Here is an 18,310-nt window from a genome sequence, read left to right as displayed (position 1 = left end):
TTTCGTTCCGTGACCAGCCCTCCCCCACCTGTCCAGCAATTTCCTCTTAAAAAGGTGGCTGGAGCTAAAGGCATAGTCAAGGTTAATGCTCCTTTTTCTTTATCCGACCTCTCCCAAATCAGTTAGCATTTAGGCTCTTTTTCATCAAATATGAAAAACCCAGCCCAGTTCATGGCTCATTTGGCAGCAACCCTGAGATGCTTTACAGCCCTAGACCCTAAAAGGTCAAAAGGCCATCTTATTCTCAATATACATTTTATTACCCAATCCGCCCCCGACATTAAATAAAACTCCAAAAATTAAATTCCAGCCCTCAAACCCCACAACAGGACTTAATTAACCTCGCCTTCAAGGTGTACAATAATAGAGGCAGCGAAGTAGCAACATATTTCTGAGTTGCAATTCCTTGCCTCCACTGTGAGACAAACCCCAGCCACATCTCCAGCACACAAGAACTTCCAAACGCCTAAACCACAGTGGCCAGGCGTTCCTCTAGGCCCGCCTACCCCAAGAGCTTGCTACAAGTGCCAGAAATCTGGCCACCAGGCCAAGGAATGACCGCAGCCTGGGATTCCTCCTAAGCCATGTCCCATCTGTGTGGGACCCCACTGGAAATCGGACTGTCCAACTCACCTGGCAGCCACTCCCAGAGCCCCTGGAACTCTGGCCCAAGGCTCTCTGACTGACTCCTTCCCCGATCTTCTCGGCTTAGCGGCTGAAGACTGACACTGCCCGATTGCCTCGGAAGCCCCTAGACCATCACGGACACCGAGCTTTAGGTAACTCTCACAGTGGAGGGTAAGTCCGTCCCCTTCTTAATCAATACGGAGGCTACCCACTCCACATTACCTTCTTTTCAAGGGCCTGTTTCCCTTGTCTCTGTAACTGTTGTGGGTACTGACAGCCAGGCTTCTAAACCTCTTAAAACTCTCCAACTGTGGTGCCAACTTAGACAATACTCTTTTAAGCACTCCTTTTTAGTTATCCGCACCTGCCCAGTTCCCTTATTAGGCTGAGACACTTTAACTAAATTATCTGCTTCCCTGACTATTCCTAGACTACAGCCACATCTCATTGCCACCCTTCTTCCCAATCCAAAGCCTCCTTGGCGTCCTCCTCTTGCAACCCCCCACCCTCAAGTATAGGATACCTCTACTCCCTCCTTGACGACCGATCATGCACCCCTTACCATCTCATTAAAACCTAATCACCCTTACCCCGCTCAATGCCAATATCCCATCCCACAGCACGCTTTAAAAGGATTAAAGCCTGTTATCACTCGCCTGTTACAGCATGGCCTTTTAAAGCCCATAAACTCTCCTTACAATTCCCCCATTTTACCTGTCCTAGAACCAAACAAGCCTTACAGGTTAGTTCAGGATCTGCGCCTTATCAACCAAATTGTTTTGCCTATCTACCCCGTGGTGCCAAACCCATATACTCTCTTATCCTCAATACCTCCCTCCACAACCCATTATTCTGTTCTAGAACTCAAACATGCTTTCTTTACTATTCCTTTGCACCCTTCATCCCAGCCTCTCTTCGCTTTCACTTGGACTGACCCTGACACCCATCAGGCTCAGCAAATTACCTGGGCTGTACTGTCGCAAAGCTTCACAGACAGCCCCCATTACTTCAGTCAAGCCCAAATTTCTTCCTCATCTGTTACCTATCTCAGCATGATTCTCGTAAAAACATATGTGCTCTCCCTGCTGCTCGTGTCCGACTAATCTCCCAAACGTCAATCCCTTCTACAAAACAACAACTCCTTTCCTTCCTAGGCATGGTTATTGCGGTCAGAATTCTTACACAAGAGCCGGGACCGCACCCTGTAGCGTTTCTGTCCAAACAACTTGACCTTACTGTTTTAGCCTAGCCCTCATGTCTGCATGCAGCGGCTGCCGCTGCTTTAATACTTTTAGAGGCCCTAAAAATCACAAACTATGCTCAACTCACTCTCTACAGTTCTTATAACTTCCAAAATCTATTTTCTTCCTCATACCTGATGCATATACTTTCTGCTTCCCGGTTCCTTCAGCTATACTCACTCTTTGTTGAGTCTCCCACAATTACCATAGTTCCCGGCACGGACTTCAATCTGGCCTCCCACATTATTCTGGATACCACATCTGACCCTCATGACTGTATCTCTCTGATCCACCTGACATTCACCCCATTTCCCCATATTTCCTTATTTCCTGTTCCTCACCCTGATCACATTTAGTTTACTGACGGCAGTTCCACCAGGCCTAATTGCCACTCACCAGCAAAGGCAGGCTATGCAATAGTATCTTCCACATCTATCATTGAGGCTACTGCTCTGCCCCCCTCCACTACCTCTCAGCAAGCCGAACTAGTTGCCTTAACTCAAGCCCTCACTCTTGCAAAAACACTACGTGTCAATATTTATACTGACTCTAAATATGCCTTTCATATTTTGCACCACCATGCTGTTATGTAGGCTGAAAGAGGTTTCCTCACTATGCAAAGGTCCTCCATTATTAATGCCTCTTTAATAAAAACTCTGCTCAAGGCCACTTTACTTCCAAAGGAAGCTGGAGTCATTCACTACAAAGGCCATCAAAAGGCATCAGATCCCATTGCTCTAAGCAACGCTTATGCTGATAAGGTGGCTAGACAAGCAGCTAGCTTTCCAACTTCTGTCCCTCACAGCCAGTTTTTCTCCTTCACATCGGTCACTCTCGCCTACTCCCCCGCTGAAACTTCCACCTATCAATCTCTTCCCACACAAGTGAAATAGTTCTTAGACCAAGGAAAATATCTCCTTCCAGCCTCACAGGCCCATTCTATTCTGTCATCATTTCATAACCTCTTCCATGTAGGTTACAAGCCACTAGCCCGTCTCTTAGAACCTCTCGTTTCCTTTCCATCCTAGAAATATATCCTCAAAGAAATCACTTCTCAGTGTTCCATCTGCTATTCTACTACCCCTCCCTTTCCTACACATCAAGCTCGGGGATTTGCCTCTGCCCAGGACTGGCAAATTGACTTTACTCACATGCCCCAAGTCAGAAAACTAAAATACCTCTTGGTCTGGGTAGACACTTTCACTGGATAGGTAGAGGCCTTTCCTACAGGGTCTGAGAAGGCCACCACGGTCATTTCTTCCCTTCTGTCAGACATAATTCCTCAGTTTGGCCTTCTCACCTCTATACAGTCTGATAGTAGACTGGCCTTTATTAGTCAAATCAGCCAAGTATTTTTTCAGGCTCTTGGTATTCAGTGAAACCTTTATATCCCTTACAGTCCTCAGTCTTCAGGAAAGGTAGAACAGACAAATGGTCTTTTAAAAACACACCTCACCAAGCTCAGCCACCAACTTAAAAAGGACTGGACAATACTTTTACCACTTTCCCTTCCCAGAATTCAGGCCTGTCCTCAGAATGCTACAGGGTACAGCCCATTTGAGCGCCTGTATGGATGCTCCTTTTTATTAGGCCCCAGTCTCATTCCAGACACCAGACCAACTTGGACCGTGCCCCAAAAAACTTGTCATTCGTACTATCTTCTGTCTAGTCATACTCCTATTCACTGTTCTCAACTACTCATACTTGCCCTGCTCTTGTTTACACTGCCAGTTTACACTGTTTCTCCAAGCCATCACAGCTGATATCTCCTGGTGCTATCCCCAAACTGCCACTCTTAACTCTTAAAGTAAATAAATAATCTTTGCTGGCAGGACTATGCTGAATCTCCTTAGGCACTCTCTAATTAAATGTCCTAGGTCCTCCCCATTTCTTAGACCTTTAATATCTGTTTTTCTCCTTCTCTTATTCCATTTTTCAATTCATACAAAACCGTATCCAGGCCATCACCAATAATTCTAAATGACAAATGTTTACCACAAAATCTTCCTTCAGCTTAATCTCTCTCACTCTAGGTTCCCACGCCGCCCCTAATCCCGCTCGAAGCAGCCCTGAGAAACATTGCCTATTATCTCTCCATATCACCCCCAAAAATTTTTGCCATCCCAACACTTTACCACTATTTCATTTTATTTTTCTTATTAATATAAGAAGACAGGAATGTCAGGCCTCTGAGGCCAAGCTAAGTCATCATATCCCCTGTGACCTGCACGTACACATCCAGATAGCCAGTTCCTGCCTTAACTGATGACATTCCACCACAAAAGAAGTGAAAATGGCCTTTTCCTGCCTTAACTGATGACATTATCTTGTGAAATTCCTTCTTCTGGCTCATCCTGGCTCAAAAGCTCCCCTACTGAGCACCTTGTGACCCCCATTCCTGCCCCCCAGAGAACAACCCCCCTTTTTCCTTTACCTACCCAAATCCTATAAAACGGCCGCACCTCATCTCCCTTCGCTGACTCTCTTTTTGGACTTAGCCCACCTGTACCCAGGTGATTAGAAAGCTTTATTGCTCACACACACACACACACACACACACACACACAGTGTTATTAAGAATTGCAAGTACAAATAATGAAACTTTAAAAATCCACTTGTGGCAAATTAAATGGGTAAAAATAATTCAAGTTTGATATACATAAAACATAAGGAAAAAAGTAAAGAAAGTCAAAATGTACCAGATAAAAAAAAATGAGAAAATAAAAATTGCTTTTGAAAGAAAACAACACACTGGTCAAGTAGAAACAGAAGACTAAGGAAATACCTAAGCAATAATATGTAAATAGATTGAAGAACCAGGTATATCCATAGACATATAGAGAAGAAAACAGAAATATATATATGCTTACACACTTACATATATACATTCACTTACAGTCTTAATTTATTTTTGTATCAGCTTTTATTCTGTCCTAGAGTTTATTCAAATCTCAGCAGAGAGTTAAGAAAAGATTTTTATTTGCAATTCCATTTATCATATTCCTTATTTTATTTGGATTAGTATAGGCCACATTGAATTTTCAAGTGAATATCAAATTTCTGTAATTTTTAAAAGAATGTACTCTCTATTTGTAAATACAATGTTGTAGGATAAATATACTAATGCTGGTCCTTCAGAAAGAAATTTAAAATATACCAAAATCTAAAAATAAAATACATTTACTTGAAAATCAAATGAATCCACTAAGTGTATTTACTCTCCCACCAACCCACTCCCATTTGTCTCACATAAAGCCCTTTTTTATCATATAAAATAGCATGGTTGCATTACATATGTTCTACTATATCCCATAAAATGGTGTGTGTGAAATTATTTTAAAAGAACACCTCTGAGCTGCTGTATTCAAGAAAGCCAAGAAATAATAGTATTTACATTTCTTTCCAGCCTAGAATGTATTTATTATAGGAAGCAATTCCTTTTCCCTCCAAAAGTAAAATTAACATTTATATATCACTTAGTATGTACCAAGATTGTCCTAGGTACATTATATCTAACAACTCACAAAATACAAATAACCCTGAACAATAGCTATTAAAAGAATGTAAAATACTTCCATGAACTATAGCACTACAGAAAATGCAGCACATGAAAATATAGTAAGAGCATTGCATAACACATCATATGCAGTAAAATATTTTGGAATAAATGAATGAATCCATTAGAAAATATTTGAAGAGTTCCTACAGGCCAGACACTGTTCTATTAAACAAGACATACAAATGTTGCTGCATTTATAATGCTTGTGAGGGGTGAGGGGAAATACATAATACTTAAAAGTAAGTAAATTATTTGGTATATTAGAAGATAATTTTGGTATGAAAAATAAACAGGAGAAGACAAAGATCAGGAGTGGGGAGGTGGAACAAGATGGTGAAATAGAAGGGTCTGCCAATCATCCCTCCTGCAAGGACACCAATTTAACAACTATCTACATACACACATACAAAGCACCTTCATAAGAGTCAAAAACCAGGGAACACTCACAGTACCTGATTTTAACTTCATATTGCCGAAACAGACACTGCAAAGGTAGAAAAACAGTCCTGAATCACGATACCACCCTTCTCTCATCCCCTGACAGAAGTGTCAGAGTGGTCCAGAGAGGTTTCTGTGCACTGAGGCAGGGAAAGCACAGCAATTTGAGGCCTTGAACTCAGTGCTGTCCTCTTAAAACAGAAATGAAAAGTGAACCAAACTCAGCTTATGCCCACCTGTGGAGGGAGCCCTAGCTGGGGGGGAAACTGTTAATCCCAGTGGACAGTACTTCAGTTCCCACAAGCCTCACCACGATGGGCTAATGTGCTCTCGCACTCTAAATAAACTTGAAAGGCAGTCTAGGCTGCAACACCTAGGCGAGTCCTAGTGACAAACTGGGCCAAGACCCAGAGGACAGGAGGACACGTGACATACTGAGACATCAGCCAGGGAGGCTAAGGGAATGTTGGCATCACCCCTCCCCTCACTCCAGGCTGAACAGCTCATGGCTCCAAAAGAGATCCATTCCTTCTGCTTGAGGAGAGGAGTGGGAATAGTGGGGAGGACTTTGTCTTGCATCCTGAATACCAGCTCAGCCACAGCAGGATAGCCACAGCAGGATAGGGTACCAGTCAGAGTCATGAGGCCTCCTCTCCATGCCCAAACTGCTAGATAATACTCCTAGACACACCCTGGGCCGGAAAGAAACCTGCTACCTTAAACAGAAAGACTGAGTCTTGGCACCATTCATTGCCTGCTAACTGAAGAGCCCTTCGGCCCTGAATAACCAGCAGCAATACCCAGGTATTATGTTGAGGGACTTGAGTGAGATTCTGAGATTTACTGGCTTCAAATGAGACTCAACACATTCCCAGCTGTGGTGGCTATGGGAAAAGACCCCTTCTGCTTAATAAAATTGGAGGGAAAAATAAAGGGGACTTTTTCTCGAACCTTAGGTACCAACTTGGCCATAGGGCGGTAGAGCACCAAGTGGATTCTTGTGATCTCCAATTATAAGACTTCGCCCTTGGATGACATTGCTGGACCTGCCCTGGGCCAGAGGAGTACCCGCTGCCCTGAAGGGTGCGTCCCAAGCCAGGCAACATTCACCAAAAGCAGACTAAAGAGCTCTTGGGCCTTAAGGGAACATCAGTGGTAGTCTGGCAGTATTCCCTATGGGCCTGTGGAAGTGGTGGCCACAGGCTGAGGTTCCTCAGTCTTTGGAAAGGGGAGGGAAGAGTGGGAAGGACTGTGTCTGGTGGTTTGACTGCCAGCTCAGCCACAGTAGAGCAGAACACCAGATAGACTTCTAAGGTTTTTTACGGTACTCCTTGTCTCCCGGAGAGTACCTCTGGACTCACCCAGGGCCTGGGTGAATTTGTGACCCTGAAGGAAAGGACACAAGCCTGGCTGGCTTTGTCACCTGCTGATTGTAAAATCTCATACCCTTGAGCAAACATAGGCAGCAGCCAGGGAGTTGGTTTGAGCAATCCTTGGGCAAGACCCAATGCTGTGCTGGCTTCAGGTCTAACCTAGCACAGTCACCATAGTGGTGGTCAAAAGGTTGCTTGTGACACTACACCCCCAGCTTCAGGTAGCTCAGAGCAAAGAAAGAAACTCCATTTGTTTGAGAGAAAGTAAGGGAAGAGAACAAGAGTCTCTGCCTGTTAATTCTGAGAATTCTCCCAGATCTTGTCCAAGACCATCAAGGTGGTACCTTTATGCATCTGCAAGAACCATAGGTTTACCAGGTTTGGGGTGACCCTTAAAGTAGATACAGCTTAGATTACAACACCCAAGTCCTTCTGAATATTTGGGAAAGTCTTCCCAAGAAGGACAGGCACAAACAAGCCCAGACAGTGATGACTATAATAAATACTTAACTCTTCAATTTCCAGACACAGACAAATAACTACAAGCATTAAGACAATCCAGGAAAACATGACCTCACCAAAGAAGGCAACAGGGACTAATTGTGGCAACACAGAGATATGTGACTTTTCAGACAGAGAATTCCAAATAGCTGTTTTGAGGAAACTCAGAGAAATTCAAAATAACGTGGAGAAGGAATGCCTCCAGCTTTGTTCTCTTTGCTTAGGATTGTCTTGGCTATTTGTGCTCTTTTTGGCTTCATATAAATTTTAAAATAGTTTTTTTCTAGTAGTGTGAAGAATGTCATAGGTAGTTTGCTAAAAACAGAATTGAATCTATAAATTCCTTTGGGCAGTATGGCCATTTTAACAATATTGATTCTTCCTATCCATGAGCATCTAATGTTTTTCTATTTGTTTGTGTCATCTCTGATTTCTTTGAGTAGTGTTCTATAGTTCTCATGGTAAAGATCTTTCACCTCCCTGATTAGCTGTATTCCTAGGTATTTTATTCTTTTTGTGGAAACTGTAAATAGGATCGCATTCTTGATTTGGCTCTCGGATTCACTGTTGTTGGTATATAGAAATGCTAGTGATTTTTCTGGGTTGATTTTGTAAGGGATGTTCACTTTTACCACTGTTATTCAACATAGTAGCGGAAGTCCTAGCTAGAGCAATCAGACAAAGAAATAATAAAGTGCATCCAAATTGGAAAGAAAGAAATCAAATTATCCTTATTTGCAGATGATATGATCTTATATTTGGAAAAACCTGAAGACTCCACCAGAAAACTGACACAAGTATCAGTTTATGAGAATTAAAAAACAAATTCAGGAAAGTTGCAGGATACAAAATGAACATATAAAAATCAGCAGCATTTCTATATGGCAACAGCAAACAATCTGAAAAAGAAATCCTAAAAGTAATCTCATTTAAAATGCCACAAATAAAATTAAATACTTAGGAATTAACCAAAGAAGTGAATGATATCTATAGAGAAAACTAAAAAACACTGATAAAAGAAATGGAAGAGGATATTAAAAAATGAAAATATATTCCATGTTCATGGATTGGGAGAATCGATATTGTTAAAATCTCCATACCACTGAATGCAATCTACAGATTTAATTCAATCCCTGTCAAAATATCAAGGACGTTCTTCACAGAAATAGGGAAAAAAAAAATCCTAAAATTTATATGGAACCACAAAAGACCCAGAATAGCCAAAGCTATCCAGAGCAAAAGAATAAAACTGGGGGAATCACATTACCTAACTTCAAATTATACTACAGAGCTATATTAAATAAAAGACCATGGTTCTGGCATAAAAACAGACACACAGACCAATGGAACAGAATAGGGAGCTCAGAAACAGATCCATACACCTATAGTAAATTCATTTTCTTTTTCTTTTAAGTTCTGGGGTACATATGCAGGATGTGCAGGTTTGTTCCATAGGTAAACGTGTGCCATGGAGGTTTGCTGCACCTATCAACCCACCACCTAGGTAATAAGCCCAACATGCATTAGCTATTTTTCCTAATGCCTTCCCTCCTCCCACCCCAGGCCCAACAGGCCCTGGTGTGTGTAGTTTCCCTCCCTGTGCCCATGTGTTCAGCTCCCACTTATAAGTGAGAACATGTGGTGTTTGGGTTTTTTGGGTTTTTTTTACACCAGTTTGTTGAGGATAATGGCTTCCAGCTCCAGCCATGTCCCTGCAAAAGACATGATCTTGTTAATTTTTACAGCTGCATAGTATTCCACAGTGTGGTGTATATATACCACATTTTCTTTATCCAGTCTATCGCTAATAGGCATTTGGGTTGATCCCATGTCTTTGCTATTGTAAATAGTGCTGCAATGAATATCCGAGTGCGTGTATCTTTGTGATGGAATGATTTATATTCCTTTGGGTATATACCTAGTAATGGGATTGCTGGGTCAAATGGTATTTCTGGTTCTAGATCACTGAGGAATCACCACACCGCCTTCCACAATGGTTGAAGTAATTTACATTCCCACCAACAGTGTAAAAGCATTCCTATTTCTCCACAACCTCACCAACATCTGTTGTTTAGTAAATTCATTTTCAACAAACGTGCCAAGAACGTACATTGGAGAAAAGTCTGTCTCTTCAATAAATGGTGCTGGGAAAACTGGATATCTATATGCAGAAGAATGGAACTAGACCCTCATCTCTCACCATATACAACAATTAAATACAAATGGACTACAGATTTAAATCTAAGACCTCAAACTATAAAACTACTACAAGAAAACATTAGTGGAAATCTCCAGGACATTGGTCTGGGCAAAAATGTCTTGGGTAATACCCCATAAGCACAGGCAACCAAAGCAAAAAATAAACAAACTGGATTACATGAAGTTAAAAAGCTTCTGCACAGCACGGAAAACAATCAACAAAGTGAAGAGAAAACCCACAGAATGGGGGACAATATTTGCAAACTACCAATCTAACAAGGGATTCATATTCAATACCTATAAAGAACTCAAGCAACTCTATAGGAAAGAACTCAATTACAAGAACTCTGATTAAAAAATGGCCAAAAGACCTGACTAGATATTTCTTAAAAGAAGACATACAAATGGCAAACAGGCATATGATCAACATCAACGTCAACATCATTGATCATCAGAGAACTGCAAATCAAAATCACAATGAGATATTGTCTCACGCCAGTTAAAATGGCTTATATCCAATGACAGGCAATAACAAAGGCTGGTGAGGATGTGGAGAACAAAGGATGAAGGGATGTGAGGATGTGTATGCTGTTGGTGGAATGTAAATTAGTACAACCACTACGGAGAACAATTTGGAGGTTTCTCAAAAAACTAAAAATAGTGTGACCATATGATCCAGTAATCCCACTGCTGGGTATATACCCAACATAAAAGAAATCAGTAAGTATATCAAAGAGATATCTCCATTCTCATGTTTGTTCCAGCACAGTTCACAATAGCCAAGATCTGGAAGCAACCTAAGTGCCCATCAACATGTGACTGGATAAAGAAAATACGGTACATATATACAATTGAGTACTATTCAGCCATAAAAATGAATGAGATTCTGTCATTTGCAACAACATGGATGGAACTGGAGATCATTATATTAACCGAAATAAGCCAGGCACACAAAGACAAAAATCACATGTTCTCACTTACATGTGTGATTTAAAAATCAAAATAATTGAACTCACAGAGACAGCTGAAGCAGAAGGATGGTTACGAGGCTGGGAAGGGTAGTGGGCAGTTGAATCAGGGGAAGGTGGGGATGGTTAATGGGTACAAAAAAAATAGTTAGAAAGGATGAATAAGATCTACTGTTTGATAATATAACAGGTGACTATAGTCAATAATAATTTAATTGAACATTTTTAAATAACTAAAAGAGTATAATTGGATTTTTTTAACACAAAAGATAAATACTTGAGGGATGGATACTTCATGCTCCATGATGTGATTATTGCACATTATCATGCTCCATGATGTGATTATTACACATTTCATGCATGTACCAAAACATCTCATTTACTCTATAAATATACACACCTACTATGTACCCACAGAAATTAAAAATAAATAACTTTTGGCCTGGTGCAGTGGCTCACTCCTGTAATCCCAGCACTTTGGGAGGCCAAGACAGTTGTATCACGAGGTCAGGAGATCAAGATCATCCTGGCTAATATAGTGAAACACTTTCTCTACTAAAAATACAAAAAATTAGTCAGGCGTGGTGGTGGGCGCCTGTAGTCCCAGCTACTCAAGAAGCTGAGGCAGGAGAATGGTGTGAACCTGGGAGGCAGAGCTTGCAGTGAGCTGAGATTGCACTATTGCACTCCAGCCAGGGCGACAGTGCGAGACTCAGTCTCAAAAAATAAATAAATAAATAAAATAACTATTTAAAAAAGATCAGGAGTGGGGTCAGAGCAGGGAGCAGGTTATGATTTTAAATATGGTGGTCAGGCTGGGCCTCATTAAGAAGACGACATTTGTGCAATGACTGTAAAGGAATGAGAGAGATAACACTTCAGCCATCTGGCTGCTCTACGAAAATCAACCATAGTGAGTGTATTAATCTCCTAGGGCTTTCATAATAAAGCACCACAAACTGGGTGACTTAAACAATAGAAATTCATTCTCTCATAGTTCTGGAGACTAGAAGTACAAAATCAGTGTTGGTAGGGACACTCTCTCTGCAAACTCAACAAGGTTCATCCTTGACTCTTCCAGCTTATGGTGCTACTGGCAGTCCTTGGCAGTCCTTTTCTTATAATAGATAAAGGTTCTTTTCACCTCCATTCTCCCACAGCTTTCTCACTCTCTGTGTATCTCTGCTTACTCATCTTATAAGGACACCAGCCATTGGATTATAACCCATTTTAATCCAGTAAGACCTCATCTTAATAAATTATCTCAGCAAAGACCCTATTTCCAAATAAGGTCACATTCTGAGGTTCCAGGTGGATATGATTTTTTTTGGGGGGGAACACAATTCAACCCAGTATAGTAAGTCAAGGATATAAGCAAGAAGACCTGTTAGGAAATGATTGCAATAATTCATTAGTAAAAATTAATGGTACTTCAAAATGGTTTGCTAGCAGTACAGGCAGTAAGGAATGTTAGATTTTTATTCCATCTTAAAGGTAAACTAACAAGATTTATGAATAGATTAAAAGTAAAACATGGAAAAGAGAAGTCAAAGATCAGTTCAAGCTTTTGGCCTGAACAATCTAGAAGGAAGGAGTTGCCATCAACTAAGCAAAACAAACAAACAAACAAAACTGCTGACAAATCATGTTTCAGTATCTTTGTTGTAAGAATTAGGAGGGGGATGTTCCAACATGGCCGAATAGGAACAGCTCCAGTCTACAGCTCCCAGAGTGAGTTATGCAGAAGACAGGTGATTTCTGCATTTCCAACTAGGGTACTGGGCTCATCTCACTGGGGCTTGTTGGACAGTGGGTGCAGGACAGTGGGTGCAGTCCATGGACGGTGAGCCAAAGCAGGGTGAGGTATTGCCTCACCCGGGAAGCGCAAGGGGTCGGGGAATTCCCTTTCCTAGCCAAGGGAGGCTGTGACAGACAGCACCTGGAAAATCGGGTCACTCCCACCCTAATACTGGGCTTTTCCAATGGTCTTAGCAAATGGCACACCAGGAGATTATATCCCATGCCTGGTGTGGAGGGTCCCATACCCACGGAGCCTCACTCATTGCTAGCACAGCAGTCTGAGATAGAACTGCAAGGTGGCAGCGAGGCTGGGGAAGGGGCTCCCACCATTGCTCAGTCTTGAGTAGGTTAACAAAGCAGCCAGGAAGCTCGAACTGGGTGGAGCCCACCACAGCTCAAGGAGGCCTGCCTGCCTCTGTAGACTCCACCTCTGTGGGCAGGGCATAGCTGAACAAAAGGCAGCAGAAACTTCTGCAGACTTAAACATCCCTGTCTGACAGCTTTGAAGAGAGTAGTGGTTCTCCCAGCATGGACAGACTGCCTCCTCAAGTGGGTCCCTGACCCCTGAGTAGCCTAACTGGGAGGCACCTCCCAGCAGGGGCCAACTGACACCTCATATGGACAGCTGCCCCTCTGAGACGAAGCTTCCAGAGGAACCACCAGGCAGCAACATTTGCTGTTCTTCAATATTTGTGGTCCTGCGGTGATGCCCAGGCAAACAGGGTCAGGAGTGGACCTCCAGCAAACTCCAACATATCTGCAGCTGAGGGTCCTGACTGTTAGAGGAAAACTAACAAACAGAAAGGACATCCACACCAAAACCCCATTGTATGTTACCATCATCAAAGACCAAAGGTAGATAAAACCACAAAGATGGGGAGAAACCAGAGGAAAAAAGCTGAAAATTCCAAAAATCAGAGTGCCTCTTCTCCTCCAAAGGAACGCAGCCCCTCACCAGCAACAGAAAAAAGCTGGATGGAGAATGACTTTGATGAGTTGAGAGAAGAAGGTTTCGGAAGATCGGTAATAACAAACTACTCCAAGCTAAAGGAAGATGTTTGAACCCATTGCAAAGAAGCTAAAAACCTTGATAAAAGATTAGATGAATGGCTAACTAGAATAAACAGTGTAGAGAAGATCTTAAATGACCTGATGGAGCTGAAAACCATGGCATGAGAACTATGTGACACATGCACAAGCTTCAGTAGCCAATTAGATCAAATGGAAGAAAGGGTATCACTGATTGAAGATCAAATGAATGAAATGAAGTGAGAAGTTTAGAGAAAAAAGAGTAAAAAGAAATCAACAAAGCCTCCAACAAATATGGGACTATGTGAAAAGACCAAATCTACATCTGATTGGTGTACCTGAAATTGACGGGGAGAATGCAACCAAGTTGGAATACACTCTGCAGGATATTATCCAGGAGAACATCCCCAACCTAGCAAGGAAGGCTAACATTCAAATTCAGCCAATACAGAGAATGTGGCAAAGATACTCCTTGAGAAGAGCAACCCCAAGACACATAATTGTCAGATTCACCAAAGTTGAAGGAAAAAATGTTAAGGGCAGCCAGAGAGAAAGGTCAGGTTACCCACAAAGGGAAGCCCATCAGACTATCAGCAGATCTCTTGGCAGAAACTCTACAAGCCAGAAGAGAGTGGGGGCCAATATTCAACATTCTTAAAGAAAATAATTTTCAACCCAGAATTTCATATCCAGCCAAACTAAGCTTCATAAGTAAAGGAGAAATAAAATCCTTTACAGACAAGCAAATGCTGAGAGATTTTGTCACCACCAGGCCTGCCTTACAAGAGCTCCTGAAAGAGGCACTAAACATGCAAAGGAACAACCAGTACCAGCCACTGCAACAACATGCCAAATTGTAAAGACCATCAATGCTAGGAAGAAACTGCATCAACTAACAAGCAAAATAACCAGCTAACATCATAATGACAGGATCAAATTCACACATAACAATATTAACCTTAAATGTAAATGGGCTAAATGCTCCAATTAAAAGACACAGACTGGCAAACTGGATAAAGAGTCAAGACCCATCGGTGTGCTGTATTCAGGAGACCTATCTCACATGCAGAGTCACACATAGGCTCAAAATAAATGGATGGAGGAAGATCTACCAAGAAAATGGAAAACAAAAAAAAGCAGGGGTTGCAATCCTAGTCTCTGATAAAACAGACTTTAAAACAACAAAGATCAAAAGGACAAGGAAAGCCATTACATAATGGTAAAGGGATCAATTCAACAAGAAGAGCTAACTATCCTAAATATATATGCACCCAATACAGGAGCACCCAGATTCATAAAACAAGTCCTTAGAGACCTACAAAGAGACTTAGACTTCCATACAATAATAATGGGAGACTTTAACACCCCACTGGCAACATTAGACAGATCCATGAGATGGAAAGTTAACAAGGATATCCAGGAATGAACTCACTTCTGCACCAAGCAGACCTAATAGACAGCTCCAGAACTCTCCACCCCAAATCAACAGAATATACGTTCTTCTCAGCACCACATCACACTTATTCCAAAATTGACCACATAGTTGGAAGTAAAGCATTCCTCAGCAAATGTAAAAGAACAGAAATTATAACAAACTGTCTCTCAGACCAAAGTGCAATCAAATTAGAACTCAGGATTCAGAAACTCACTCAAAACCACTCAACTACATGGAAAATGAACAACCTGCTCCTGAATGACTACTGGGTACATAACGAAATGAAGATAGAAATCAAGATGTTCTTTGAAACCAGTGAGAACAAAGACACAACACACCAGAATCTCTGGGACACATTTAAAGCAGTGTGTAGAGGGAAATTTATAGCACTAAATGCCCACAAGAGAAAGCAGGAAAGATCTAAAATTGACCTAACATCAACAATTAAAAGAACTAGAGAAGCAAGAGCAAACACATTCAAAAGCTAGCAGAAGGCAAGAAATAACTAAGATCAGAGCAGAACTGAAGGAAATAGAGACACAACAAAACCCTTCAAAAAAATCAATGAATCCAGGAGCTGGTTTTTTGAAAAGATCAACAAAATTGATAAACCACTAGCAAGACTAATAAAGAAGAAAAGAAAAAAGAATCAAATAGATGCAATTTTAAAAAACGATAAAGGGGATATCACCACTGATCCCACAGAGATACAAACTACCATCAGAGAATACCATAAACACCTCTACGCAAATAAACTAGAAAATCTACAAGAAATAGATGGATTCCTAGACACATACACCCTACCAAGACTAAACCAGGAAGAAGTGGAATCCCTGAATAGATCAATAACAGGCTCTGAAATTGAGGCAATAATTAAGAGCCTAACAACCAAAAAAATCCAGAACCAGATGGATTCACAGCTGAATTCTACCAGAGGTGCAAAGAGGAGCTGGTATCATTCCTTCTGAAACAATTCCAATCAACAGAAAAAGAGGGAATCCTCCCTAACTCATTTTATGAGGCCAGCATCATCCTGATGCTAAAGCCTGGCAGAGACACAACAAAAAAAGAGAATTTTAGACCAACATCCTTGATGAACATTGATGCAAAAATCCTCAATAAAATACTGGCAAACAGAATCCAGCAGCACATCAAAAAGCTTATCCACCATGATCAAGTGGGCTTCATCCTTGGGATGCAAGGCTTGTTCAACATACGCAAATCAATAAATGTAAACCAGCATATAAACAGAACCAAAGACAAAAACCACATGATTATCTCAATAGATGCAGAAAAGGCCTTTGACAAAATTCAGCAGCAGAAAAGGCCTTTGACAAAATTCAGCAGCCCCTCATGCTAAAAACTCTCAATAAACTAGGTATTGATGGAACGTATCTCAAAATAATAAGAGCTATCTATGACAAACCCACAGCCAATACCATACTGAATGGGCAAAAACTGGAAGCATTCCCTTTGAAAACTGGCACAAGACAGGGATGCCCTCTCTCACCACTCCTATTCAACATAGTGTTGGAAGTTCTGGCCAGGGCAATCAGGCAGGAGAAAGAAATAAAGGGTATTTAATTAGGAAAACAGGAAGTCAAATTGTCCCTGTTTGCAGATGACATGATTGTATATTTAGAAAACGGCATTGTCTCAGCTCAAAATCTCCTTAAGCTGATAAGCAACTTCAGCAAAGTCTCAGGATACAAATCAATGTGCAAAAATCACAAGCATTCTTATACACCAATAACAAACAAACAGAGAGCCAAATCATGAGTGAACTCCCATTCACAATTGCTTCAAAGAGAATAAAATATCTAGGAATCCAATTTACAAGGGATGTGAAGAACCTCTTCAAGGAGAATTACAAACCACTGCTCAATGAAATAAAAGAGGGCACAAACAAATGGAAGAACATTCCATGCTCATGGGTAGGAAGAATCAATATCATGAAAATGGCCACATTGCCCAAGGTAATTTATAGATTCAATGCCATCCCCATCAAGCTACCAATGACTTTCTTCACAGAATTGGAAAAAACTACTTTAAAGTTCATATGGAACCAAAAAAAGAGCCCGCATTGCCATGACAATCCTAAGCCAAAAGAACAAAGCTGGAGGCATCACGCTACCTGACTTCAAACTATACTACAAGGCTACAGTAACCAAAACAGCGTGGTACTGGCACCAAAACAGAGATAGACCAATGGAACAGAACAGAGCCCTCAGAAATAATACCACACGTCTACAACCACCTGATCTTTGACAAATCTGAGAAAAACAAGAAATGGGGAAAGGATTCCCTATTTAATAAATGCTGCTGGGAAAACTGGCTAGCTATATTTAGAAAGCTGACACTGGATCCCTTCCTTACAGCTTATACAAAAATTAATTCAAGATGGATTAAAGACTTAAATGTCAGACCTAAAACCATAAAAATCCTAGAAGAAAACCTAGGCAATACCATTCAGGACATAGGCATGGGCAAGGACTTCATGTCTAAAACACCAAAAGCAATGGCAACAAAAGCCAAAATTGACCAATGGGATCTAATTGAACTAAAAAGCTTCTGCACAGCAAAAGAAACTACCATCAGAGTGAACAGGCAACCTACAGAATGGGAGAAAATTTTTGCAATCTACCCATCTGACAAAGTGCTAATATCCACAATCTACAAAGAACTTAAACAAATTTACAAGAAAAAATCAAACAACCCCATCAAAAAGTGGTCAAAGGATATGAACAGACACTTCTCAAAAGAAGACATTTATGCAGCCAAAAGACACATGAAAAAATGCTCATCATCACTGGCCATCAGAGAAATGCAAATCAAAACCACAATGAGATACCATCTCACACCAGTTAGAATGGCAATCATTAAAAAGTCAGGAAACAACAGGTGCTGGAGGGGATGTGGAGAAATAGGAACACTTTTACACTTTTGGTGGGACTGTAAACTAGTTCAACCATTGTGGAAGACAGTGTGGCCATTCCTCAAGGATCTAGAACTAGAAATACCATTTGACCCAGCCATCCCATTACTGGGTATATACCCGAAGGATTATAAATCATGCTGCTATAAAGACACATGCACACGTATGTTTATTGCGGCAGTATTCATAATAGCAAAGACTTGGA

This window comes from Pongo abelii, chromosome 15, assembly GCF_028885655.2.
Source record: "Pongo abelii isolate AG06213 chromosome 15, NHGRI_mPonAbe1-v2.0_pri, whole genome shotgun sequence".
Taxonomy (NCBI): Eukaryota; Metazoa; Chordata; class Mammalia; order Primates; family Hominidae; genus Pongo; species Pongo abelii.
The sequence above is the reverse complement of the archived record's forward strand: the minus strand, read 5'-3'. Positions refer to the sequence as shown.